The following is a 12,981-nucleotide window of genomic DNA, read 5'->3' as shown; positions in this document are numbered from 1 at the left end:
ACCCAGCGGATACTAACTTAGGGAGACTGCTCCCGTTTGAAGCGAGGGTAAGCTGGGCACTGCCCTCAACTGCATCGAATGTTCTGCTTGCGTGTTTGTTTTCAAAGACCAGCCGCCCTTGATTATGGTTACTTTTTCAAACCACACAAATATAATGATGTACCAGCACTGGTATTGCAGCACTCGATCGGATGGGTTTCGACGCTTCGATACCCCCCCACGGAGGCAGCGCATCAGGCAGGACACTATGCATACTTGAATGGGACACCCTTATGCTTTCACGGATGACTGACACAATGCCTTACCCTTGGGAGGCGTGCGGACTACCTCGGACGCTGTGACCATCCCCAACGTGGCATGGCGTCCGTGTGGGTCTCTTGGCATGTACCGTAGGGTATTGGCAGTGACAAGGTCATCCGCGCAATAACTATGAGCAGTGGCCATAGCTGTGTGAATGTGTTTTGACTTGAATGTACTGTACTGGACGCTACCACGTGTCATGTGCACAGGTTTTACTTGGATTCCTGCCTTGACACTTCTGACGCATGAATCTTTTCTCTCTCTTTATTTATTTTGTCATCCCTCTTTAGGCACCATCATTGCTTGGGCAAATCTACTATTCGTGATTTCTATACCACACAATAGGGACAATATCCATGCGGTTAATCCCAAGCCACCTCTCACCCATGTGAGTTACCATCCCTATTTTGGAACCCCTCTTTTAGTGCACATCTACTACATCAGTTAGGTCCTGAAGAAACGCCATTGATCGTTCAAACTACTAGGTGTGAAACATGTCGACCTCTTGCTAAGTTACACGGGCACATTAGGCCTTACAGTAACTCACCAAACTTCTGTTTTTAATCTACCAGGGGCACCACGCTATTAAAGGACTTCTCTGTGGATACCCCTAGATATTTTTATCTAATCACTTTCGCACGCACTTTAACACTGCTTTCACTGGATCCACCCCACTCACCTAAACGGCTTTTCTCTTAAAAGATCTCAGTGAAAGTGACCCTTCGGGGGACCGTCGGGCATTGCAGCGCCGGCCCGACGAGGAGCTAAAAAGCCCAATGATGAAGCATGACATCCTTCGGGGTGTGTGAGGGCAACTAGGAGGCTAGACTTGGCCCTCCCCTTCGGGATTGGATCCTTGATACTGGGTATGAACCTCTGACTCTCTCTTTTTCTTCTCCTTTGATCCTCTGTTCTACTCTCTGTCTTTCTACACATTGACTGGGTGACATATTGCACCCTTAATTTGGAACAGTGTCCCCTATGATTTAAACGCACGGACACTGGACCTTAATAGGCTCCTGGTCCCCCTCTCTTTTTTGTTGTTGACCTAGACATGAATCACTCCCAAAATTTCTCTTCTCTATCATGCCATCTGACATCTGCCAGCATCAACTGTCAGACATCAATCACTCCCAAGTTTCTCTTCTCTATGTATTCCAAGATTTTAGGATAGAGCACACAAAGAAGACACCATGCATCTCTAACTTCAAAGAAAAGTTAAAGATAAATTATGCAAGTGATACAAACAGAACATTTCCAGACTTGAAAAGCACTCTGTGTAACCTCTCTCCTGCCGCCTTCCCCCAAATCCCCCCCAACTGTGCGAGCATTCCACAGGCCCTGCTACTGCTCACTTTCTCCCATCAATTATGGACCCCAAGACCTTTGTGGTGTTAGAACAGCTGCAGTTAATTCACATCATGAGCTGGTACATAAGTTATCACGATTGCATCAGTCATTAACATGTTCAGCTCCTTGCTTAAATAGCAATTTATGTAAAGCATATGGGAAACAGCCTTTACAATGCGGGCTGAGCCACGCTTGCCTTCACCACACATATGCCTTAGGCAATGCGTGGTCTAGATGCGTGAATTCGGGGGAAGAGGAAGGAATGGGAGAGGATGCAGTCTGGCAAGTTGGGCTGTGGCGGGGTTTTGGGGGGTGGGGATAGTTTTCAGGGTTGGGGTAACTTTTAATGTTCGTGGGGGGGTCGAGGTTGTTTATACGGCTGGGGCTGGGTTGTAGTGCTCAGGGCAGGGGGGGTCGGGGTCGTTAACAGGGGTGGTGGTCCGTTTTTAGTGCTTAGGGTGGGGGGCTGGGGTTGGGAAAGTTTTAGGATGTGCTGGTCAGTTTTAAGGGCTCGGGATGGGGAAGGAACAGTTTTCAGGGCTGGGGGCAGTTTTAGGGCTCAGGGCAGGGAGGGTTGGGTCAGGGTCGTTTTTAGGACATGGGGCCGGGTTTTAGAGCTCAGGGCAGGGGGGGGGGGTGGGGTATTATCTTTACCATACATATCCCTTTACCAATCATGCCTTTACCATGAAAATGCATGGTATAGGAATGCATGTTAAAGGCTTGCATGATAAATGAATTTGTTCTTAAGACCCATTCGTTGTTGGGGCAGCTTTGTAGAGACATTCATGGTTTAGCCATGCGTGCTTCTACCATACAACCAAAGCATACGTTTTTAATCTCATCTTTATTGCATATTAAAACCATAACTCCCATAAGCTGCAATACATCATCCTACAAATCCTAAAGACTCTTAAATGGGTGTCATACTGTTTTTCAGCCGCTGTGACAGCTCACCTTCTGTCAATTACTTTGGTATAGAGGGTCGTGGCTTCTAGGCTTTCCCCTGCTACAGAATATCTGGTCATTGTGGCCCCCAGGCCATGCCTGAGCTGCAAGTGCTGTGTCTGCCCAGCGCTGATCATTTCTTGTCAGCCCTGAAGTGTCCTTACCGTGAGGCACCCCAAGGGCCTTGTTCAGGCAGTTGTCCTTTTATGTCCTTGTGTGAAGATATTTATTGTTAAACCTGGTAGCTACCTGTCCCTGACTTTTGCGGCTGAGACGTCTACGTTTTCTGGTGTGGGTGCGATCAGCTTTCCACTGGCCAACAAAACAACACAATGCTGACCGCTTCTCTCAGTCGCCTTTTGGCAGCATTCCCCTCTTACTGACTCCAATACAAACTTGTGTTTAGGCCACATCTATGCCCATTGTTTTGCACATTTTTACATGCCATCTGCTGCCGTGCCCCTCAGGTCTCTCCAGGGTTGGTCTTGGTTCAGTGGGACAATCTCCCCCCCCCCAGCTGTGTGCGCTCCCAGAGCTCCTCCGCTGTTCACTTTCTCCCATCAATTAGGGGCACCAAGACCTTGTTCGGGCAATTGTCCCTTTATGTGTTTGTGTCAAAATATTTATTGTTAAACTGCACACTAGTGGTGGTTTACCGACCTCCGATAGCTCCCCCACAGCTTAAGAGAAACCCAGTAGTTCCAATGTCCCCACTATGTTCAGGAGGAACATATCACTGCCTACACTGGACAGATGGACCTTGTCGTCCGCATAATAGCTAGGCATCTTTAGGCCGATGAGGCCATGCCTCACAGATTCCCAACCCATGCCTTTGCAGACCTAGCACATTGTTATGTTCATCTTCCGCCTAGATCTTTCCACTACTCCCTGGCTCACCGCCCCCAACACTTGTATTGCTCTCTGATTTGTGACCATAATATGTTGGCCAGGCACACCAACCTTGATAGGTTTATCAGATCTTCCCGGATGTCTTCCAACAGTGCTTTCGACCCCATTGCCGCGAGATCGTTGCCCCACCGGTGAATTACCACTGTGGCAAGGTTTCCGTGAGCCCTTTGCGCATCCCGCACTGCAGAGAGTAGCTGGCTCCATTTCATGCCTGTTTTTCCAAGCCATACAAACCTGGTTTTTGTGCAGCCATATGCCAACATGCAGATTCCTGGCTACAGCCCACAATGTGCCCTCGTGATGTAAGAATGTCCTTCAATCCACATCATCCATTTTTTCCTGCTGTCCCCTGCGTTGAAAGAGGAGCCCCACGTTAGTTCGATGATGGCCTAAATGTATTCTTTTAAACGCGGGGGATTTCCACCTCCCTATGCTCCTAATCCCTTTGTCAGCCATGCCGTGTGCCATTTCTGTGGTGACTGCCCCGATGTATGTAACGCAAATCGTGACATGGTGAAGCTCACCCTTGCCAGGGCTTGGAGCATTACTGCAGTGGATCAGAATTTTCTGGGGTAGCTCCTGCTCTAATATATGAATAGAGTGGGGGTGCCTCCCGACCTGACCTGCATGTAGCTGCGGGTCAAGCATACCGGACAGTGCTCGCTTGCCAGAAGACACTCCAGTCGTGTGTGCTTCCCTTTCCTGTCCTGGTCAGTTTTTGACCTTCTCAAGTACACTACCAAGTGTGTGTCCCCAAAGTGTAGGTCCCCCACCCGGAGGCAAGCCAAGCCTGGGGTGGCCGATGACGGGACCACTAGCTCGCTCCCCCTGAATGCCCCAAAGGAAGCTAGAGTGAAAGCTGCTTTGAACGAGTGTCTCTCCGCTGATCTACATATGCCCGATAGAGTCAGTGAGATCGCCTTCAGCCTCTCAAAGTCAATTGGTAGGCTGGTGTTGTGGTTCTTTGGTTGCATTCGGCCCCAGCCAACATTCCTGCGCAGCAGTAAAACGTGTTAATTGGGTCCACCCCGTACAACTTTGAGTGGTACACTAAGGCACTCGGATATGACTGCGCCCACGCTCTGAACTTGCCTTAATCAAAAGAACATTGTATAAATTATTCTACTTTGTCACTGAAGCAGGTGCTAGAGACAAGCCCCCCCCCGTTGCCCTCCTGAAACGTTCCATACACATACGGTAGGTGCTCGCAGATTTTGAAGCCAGAGTAATGCTAGGTCAGCACCACCGCATCCCATATGTCTTCTGGTAATTCTGTCATTGCCTAGTCTGTCCACATCACCAGTTGGCGGAACCTCTTCCACTGAAAACTAGAGAGAACAATTGAGTTGTCACATCCAGACACATGCCTAGCTTTTATTGCTATGTTGCTTTCCAGCTGACAGCCCACTAACACAATATGTGTATTTGTAAAGCGCATGTTCACCCAAGGGTATCTTGGCACCGAATAACAGATGTTTATTGTTACCCAACTCAATGGTACTCATTTTATCGACCCTGGAAACATGAAAGGCGGAGTGGAACCGCCGGGATTTGAATCTATGACCATGAGATCGTACACAGGCCCCTACAGTGGACGCATTAGTCCACTAAGCCACCAGACCCAGCTTATGGCATTGAAGCAGTCATAGCACTCTTGGACAGCGTGCCGCTCCTACGTTTATTGCCCAGACTTCTGCGTGGTTGTCTGACCACAATGTTACCCGCCTGTTCGCCAGGTGCTCTTGCCACAGCAGAAACGCCACCACTATTAGGAATAGCTCCAGCAGCACCACACTTTTTGTCAATCCAGTCTTGTGCCAAACCCTGTGCCACCTGATGGCGCACCAATGGCACCTAGAATGGTGCAGAAGCCCTCGCTACCTTCCGCATTCATGTGCAGGTTCAGTTGCTTTGCCGTCACCCAGGAGGCCGCCTTTCTAGGGTCCCATTGAACTTACTCAGGAAGTTCTGCCACTGCTATAAGTCCCTCCTGACCCCTGTAGTCAGCCTTATTGTGTGATGCTTCCATGTGACGCCCTTTGGCAGCCAAAACAAATGCCTTGTGAATGTGTGGGCCGCCGGGATAACCCTGGCAGAAAAGTTGAGCTTCCCTAGCAGCTGCAGAAGTTCTTTGAGCGTTCCTTTCTTCTTGGCTATTAGCCCCTCAATATCCTGTCTTAGGTCTGCTATTTTTTGTCTGGGAGCGTACTGACCCCCCTCCTTTGAATCTAGCTCTATTCCCAGAAATGTCCGGCGCTTAGTAGGGCCTTCTATCTTATCCTGTGCTAGTAGGATCTAGAGTTGCTTCATCAATACCTTGAATTGTTCCACCATCACCATGCACTGTTCAGTGTCTGTGCACTAACAAACAGGAAGTTGTCCAGGTAGTGTAACCTCCCACCCTCTGGGCATCTTTCGCCCAATGCCCATTCCAGGAATGTGCTAAAGGCTTCGAAGTATGTGCATGATATTGAACAGCCCATTAGTAAAGATTTATTGTAGTAAAAGGCTCCATTCAGTTGTAAGCCCAGGAGATGGTGACAATCTGGATGCACGGGGAGGAGGCGGAAGGTGGACTCAGCAGTGGTCTTTGCCATCAAGGACCCCCAACCTGCTGTCCTTAGCATTTGAATTGCCTTGGCCAGAGTGGCATAAGATACTGAGCACCGCTCTTGATCGAATCCATTATTCACTGACTCACCCGCCGGGTAAGATAGATGGTGGGTGAGCCGGAACTGGCCCAGCTCCTCCTTTGGGACTACCCCCAGAGTCGATACTATAAAGTCTTCTAGTGGGGGCTTCTGAAATGGGCCAGCCACATGGTCCAGCTCTACCTCCTTGGCCACCTTCCGTCTAACTACAACAGCATTGTCTGTGAAGGTTTGAAAGTTGCTGCAGAGCCTCCCCTCCACCAGCCCGATATACGATTGATAAAGCCTTTACAAATACTACGCTAGCATGAGTGCATGGAATTTTTTATGGTAATGGCTGAGCAATTGGATAAGACATTGAGACTTTATTGGGGTAAGCGCTAGTCCCCGCAACCGTGTTTCACTTTTTCAATTCAGTTTCACAGGGGGCCTTTTGTAACTACTCCCTTTCCTTCCACTTCCTTTATTTCCTGGTTGGTTGGCTCCCACAGCAACTGTCACAAGCACGCTTGAATCTGCAGGACACACCCCATTTGGACTCGCCCTTCTCAAATTTCCGCCAGATGCTGGGCTGCCACCATGCCTGCTTGCCACCTGCATATTGCTTCCCTCTGTTTCCCTGCTGATACCACTCTGCTCTACTTTTGCTCCCATAGGTCCTAGGTCGTGGAGGGCTTTGTAGGTGTGCATGAGGATCTTGAACTGGCATCTCTGCTGGATGGGAGCCAGTGAGGTTTCTCAGGTGGGTGTGATGTGGGTTTGTTTGAGGAGGTCCTTGGTGAGTCAGGCTGCAGCATTCTGTATGGTCTGGAGTCTTCTGAGGAGCTCGGTGGAGATGCCATAGTCGAGGCAGATGGTGATGAGGGCCTGAGTGTTGGTTGGGATCAATCTGAAGATTCTACAGAGCATGCAAAGTGTGTGGAAGCAGGAGGAGGCAACTACATTGACTTGTCTTTTCATGGTCAGTTGGCTGTCGAGGATGATGCCAAGGATCCAAAAGACCAGAACAGGAAGAAGATCCTTCTCCTACCTCGCCTCCAAGACCTGGAACACCCTGCCCCTCCACCTCAGGCAATCTGCGTAGTTTACCCAGTCCAGGAAGGACCTCAAGATCTGGCTCTTTGACAAATTCTACACCCAGATGGATCAGCAGCCCTTCCCCTGCCCAGCACCCTGAGACCCTCATGGGTGATTAGCAGCTCTTTACAGACCCATGCTTGATTGATTGATTGAAGGTTGCGTGCATGATCGGTCGGTGTAGGTCCGAGTTCTGCAGGCCACCAGCTGCAGTCCCATGGGGAGGTGTCCTTCCCAAATATCAGTACTTTGGTTTTGTCAGAACTGGGTTGGAGGCAGTTGTCTCTCATCCATTTGGCTACCTTGATCATTGTGTCGCAGAAGTTGGATTTGGCGTTGGAGAAGTCCTCGGTGGGCAGGAGGATCAGTTGGGTGTCGTCTGCGTAGGAGATTATGTTGAGTCCATGGGATCTGACTATGTCTGTGAGGGGGGTAAGGTATATGTTGACCAGCGTGGGGCTGAGGGATCATCCTTGTGGTACACCGCATGTGAAAACTTTGGGTGTGGAGATAAAGGGGTCCAGTCAGATGCTCTGTGTGCGTCCTGTGAGGAAGGAGGCAATTCACTTGAGGGCGTCTTGCTGCATGCCTCTGTTGTAGAGTCTGTTGAAAAGGGTGTTGTGGGAGACGTCATTGAACACGGAGGAGAGATCAAGGAGGATCAGAGCCTCAGTTTCTCCCAGGTCATGAAGTGTTCTGATGTCTGTGGTGGCACTCTTGTCGACTGTGGGTCGAGAAGAATGGCAATGCCAATCCTAGTAGTAGCCCTTCACTTGCATGTCTACTACTGTGGCCAGTCCAATCATAATTGTCGTACCACTGGCATGGGAGACTTAGAGATTTCAACAGCTTCTGACACTATCAACCTTTCTATCTAGGTCTCTCAATCAGACATGGCGGTATCCATGACAGGGTTCTAAACTGGATCTGGTCATTAGTCCTGAAAGTGTCCTGGCAGTAACATCTTTCTAGACAAAGGTATTGTCCTGAGTTTTATTTCAATACCGCTTGGTTTCACAGCTGTACACACTCTTACAGTGTGGATGAGAGACACTGCTTTAAAGAGTGAAATTCAGATCATTTTGGCCACCCTCTGTAGGAAAATGGCTCTGTATATACTATACCAAAGCAAGGTATAGTGTGAACAGAGTCCAGTAGATCCCCAGAGGCTTTACAGAATTTAAAGTAGATAATATAAATTTTCTCTTTTATGCCAGTGTGGTCGAGCAGTTAGGCTTATCAGAGGTCTGTGTTAAGCATTTGCTGTACACACTCAGGTAAGAAACGATTACACACACTCAATGACTAAATACACGACCACCTATTTGTGACAGTATTACTTTTTGTATGCTTATTATTTTAAACCAAAGATACTTTGTTGCACTAAAATACATTTTGCAAATCACAGTTTTCCAGTATGAAAAGTGGACACTAAGTCAATTTTTCTAACAGTTCAATGTTAACATATGGGAGGAAAACAATAATGCAATTTCACAGGTATGTATACGACTTACAAATCCAGCCTTTGGGTTTTATGATCAACAATGGGCAAGGGTCAGGTAAGTGTAGAGACTGCACCACAAGCGGCCCTGGGGCGGCTGGGTGCAGAGATCATATTCGGTCACTGGGCCCAATGTTAATCATTTGAGACAGGCAGCGCTCAAAGAGGTGCCGGTTGAAGGTAAGTAAAATCAGAGTTGGGGGGGGGGGGTGTCAATATACAGGGGTTAGGCTCAGCAGTGGGGGGCACGAGGCAGCACCAAACACACACCCTCAGGGGCACAGAGGCACCCGAGGGCAGTCACTTTTTGGAGCAGGTTTCTTCGAGGGCTGCAGACAGGCTGGTAGGGTGGGGCAGAGTCCGTTGTCGTCTGCTGCATAGCTTTTCTGTCCTTCTTCTATAAATCACCAGGAATCTGAGGACCAAGGTTCAGGGGTACCCCTAAATAACCAATTTAGGGGTGTTAGAGGTACTGGCATGTAGTAGCCAATGGGCTACAAACCTTTAGGGTGACTACACCCTTTGTATCTCCCCTTCATTTGGGGAGGGGGTATCCCTTAATCCTATTGGCTAAAATCCTCACATCCAATATGGAGGATTTTCTAAGGAGGGTGCCACTACCTTAGGGGTGGTCCTGGCTGAGATGGGACACACCTATCCTGCTTACTAATTTTCCCGCCAACCTTGCCACCAATAGTGGGGTTTGGTCAGGGGAGTGCGCATTTACACTAGCTGGAGAGGCCCTGGCTAGAATAACAATGGGCAGGAAGCCTTTTGAGGCTCACTGCCCTGAATGCTGTCCTTGCTTAGGGGTAGATGACAAACACCCCCACTCAGGGCAGGCTCCGCTTCTGCCCCACGAGAGCACAAAGCTCCCACCTCAGAGGATCCAAAACATGTCTGAAAATGGCAGGCTGGTGCAGATCAGTCAGCTACACACTAGCAGTTAGGTAGGTTTTCAGGGGACACCTTTGAGGTGCCCTCTGAGTGAATTTATAAATGAATCCAACACTGGGATCAGTGTGGGTTCATTAAACTGAAATGTTTGATACCAAATATCTTGGCATTCAGTGAAGCCATCATGGAACCGTGGAACTCATATTGACAAGTTTTCAGCCCATGTACTTGGTATGGCTTCACTATACACTTATATTGTCTAAGAATGGACTTAGACACAATAGGGGCATATCTGTTCATGCAGTTTTGCCCTCACAAGAGGTACAGTGCACCCTGCCTTAGGGCTGGAAGGATTGCTGTAGAGGTGACTTACCTATGCCTCTTGCAGTGTTGGCAGACCTAGCACACAGGGATGTGTGCCAGGTTAACTCTTCACTTTTATCTGCACCAAAAGATGCAGGCCGCAGTGGAACGGTGCATGTGTTTTCTGAAGGTTCTCTTAGGGTGGCACCTTACAGATCCTCTCTGGTCACAATGCCCCTGATACCAGTGGTACCTTTCACAAGGGACTTTACTATGAGACCCAGAGGTGTGCCAATTGTGGAAGGTACAGTTTTGGGAAAGAACACAGGCACTGGGAACCTGATTAGCAGGGACCCAGTGCACATTCAGTCAAAGTGCATCAGAAAGCAGGCAAAAAGTGGGTGGTAACCATGCAAAAAGAGGCACCTTCTAACACAAAGCTGCCCTCCAAACGCAAGAGGATGAGACTAACCTTTCCCAAGAGAGTCTTCATTGTCTAAGTGGAAGAACCTGGAAAGTCCATCTGCATTCGAATGGGCAGCCCCAGGTCTGAGTTCCAAAGTCCATTCCCTGTATGGGGATGGATCACCTCAAAAGTTTTCGTTCTCACCTTTAATCTGCTTAAGCCATCTGAGAGGTCTGTGGTCAGTCTGAATAAGGAAGTGAGTACCAAACAGGTATGGTCTCAACTTCTTCAGGGACCATACTACGGTAAAGGTCTCCCTCTCAATGGCACTCCAACGCCGCTGCCTGGGGTGTAACATCCTGCTAATAAAAGCAAAAGGCTGGTCATCACCATTGGTTTGGGATAGGACTGCCCCTATCCCTAGCTCAGAGGCATCAGTCTGTACAATGAACTACTTAAAGTAGTTTTGAGCTTTGAGAATTGGTGGTGGGGACATTGCCTCTTTCAGGTGTTAAAAGCCTTTTGACAACTAACTGTCCAGTTTATATTCTTGGGCATCTTCCTGGAGGTGAGTTGTGTGAGGGAAGTCACAATGGATCCATACCCCTTCACAAACCTCCTGTAGAACCCAGTCGAGCCAAGGAATGCCCTCACTTGGGTGTGGGTTGTTAGAGCTTCCCAGTCCAGAATTGTCTGCATCTTGGGTTGTAAGAGTTGCACTTGGCCTCTCCTGACAAGGTGGCCCGAATATACAACAGTCCCCTGCCCTATGTGGCACTTGGATGCCTTGATAGTTAGCCCTGCAGGTTGCAGGGCCTGCAAAACCTTCCCTAGATGTACTAGGTGATCCTACCAGAAGGAGCTGAAGACAGTAATGTCATCAAGATAAGCTGCACTAAAGGTCTCTAGCCCAACAAGGACATGATTCACCAACCTCTGGAAGGTGGCAGGGGCATTCTTTAAGCCAAAGAGCATAACATAAATGTAATAATGCCCATCTGGTGTAGAGAATGCTGCCTTTTCTTTTGCTCCTGGAACCGTGCCAATCTGCCAGTACCCTGCAGTTAAGTCAAAAGTACTGAGAAATGTGGCTGCACCCAATTTGTCTATCACCTCATCAGCCCTGGGTAAAGGGTGAGCATCTGTCTTAGTGATAGCATTGAGACCTTTGTAGTCCACACAAAACCTAATTTCTCTCTTTCCACACTATGGGTGAGGCTTGGGGACTAAGACCACTGAGCTGGCCAATGGACTCTCAGAGGGCTCAATAACACTTAAACTCCAGCATATTGCTTACTTCAGCTGTGATGCTCTCCTTAACTTGGTCAGACTGCAGATAGATCATTTTTGCTTTGACAGCCAGGCTGTCTCCAGTGTCCACATCATGGGTACACTAGTGTGTCTGTCCAGGGGTTAAGAAGAAGAGCAAAGCATGCTGCTGTAGGACTTGCCTGAAGTGAGTCTTCTATTGAGCAGAGAAGACAACTCAATCAATTGACCCATCTTTTGGACTGCAGGAAAGGAGGGCAGGGAGAGGTTCACTCTCTGCTTCCTGATCCTCATTGGTAATGAACAGCATGGTTACATCAGCCCTGTCACAGAAATGTTTGAGGCAGTTCACATGGATCAATCATCCTCTTGGGGTTCCTTCTAGTGCCTAGGTCCACCAAGTAGATGACCTCACTTTTCTTTTCTAGGATAGGGTAAGGAACACACCATTTGTCATGGAGAGCCCTTGGTGCCACATGCTCCAAAACCAACACCTTTTGCCCTGATTGGAACACCACCAGTGCAGTCTTTTGGTCATGTCAGAGCTTGCTGGCCTCAAGAGTTTGGGATGTTTTCCCCTATGTACTCTGCAGTCCTGGAAGAAGCTTCAACCAGCCTTCCTTCACAAGAGAAAGTGGTCCCCTAACAGGATGGCCAAACAGAAGTTCAAAGGGGGAAACACTACTCCCTTCTGAGGCACCTCTCTAGGCAAAAACAGGCCTGGCAAAAGAACATCCCATTTCCTTTTGAGGTTTTCAAGCTGTCCCATGATCATACCTTTCAATGTCTTGCTGAACCTTTCAACAAGGCCTCTGGTTTGTGGATGATAAGGTGTAGTGAACTTATAGGTCACGCCACACTCATTCCATATGTGTTTCAGGTATGCAGACATGATGTTTGAACATCTGTCTAATACCACCTCTTTAGAAAACCCTACCCTTAAAAAGATACCAATGCGGGCTTTGGCTACTGCAGGGGCTGTAGCAATCCTAAGGGGAAATGCCTCATGATATCTGGTAGCATGATCCTCTATTGCCAGTATATGTATTTCCTAATGTTGTGGGTGTATCCAGTAGACCCTTTAAGTCCACACCTTCCCTTTCAAAGGGAACCCCAACGACTGGTAGTGCAATTGAGGGGGCCTTTGAGTATCAACCTGTTTTGCCACTGGCTTGACAGGTGACACAGAACTGCAAAACTCCTTTACTTTCTAGGTCATGTTTGACCAGTAGAAATGGCTGACTAGCCCAGTCGCAGTTTTAGTCTGGCCAAGATGCACAGCTAGGGGGGTGTCATGGGTTACTGTTAGGAGGAACTCTAAACAGCTGCAGCACTACAACTCTCCTAGTGGTACCAGGTTTGCGGTATCT

General features: G+C 48.5%; 1 protein-coding gene across 1 annotated transcript in view; it reads left to right on the top strand.

Moving 5' to 3' along the window:
- LOC146863461 (matrix metalloproteinase-21-like) overlaps window positions 1-12,981 on the top strand; it is a 607,400-nt gene that overhangs the window by 179,076 nt on the left and 415,343 nt on the right. The gene's annotated exons all lie outside the window — the stretch shown is intronic.

Source organism: Triturus cristatus, chromosome 2_2 (assembly GCF_964204655.1).
Source record: "Triturus cristatus chromosome 2_2, aTriCri1.1, whole genome shotgun sequence".
Taxonomy (NCBI): Eukaryota; Metazoa; Chordata; class Amphibia; order Caudata; family Salamandridae; genus Triturus; species Triturus cristatus.
Note: the sequence above shows the minus strand (reverse complement) of the source record. Positions and strands in the feature narration are given on the sequence as shown.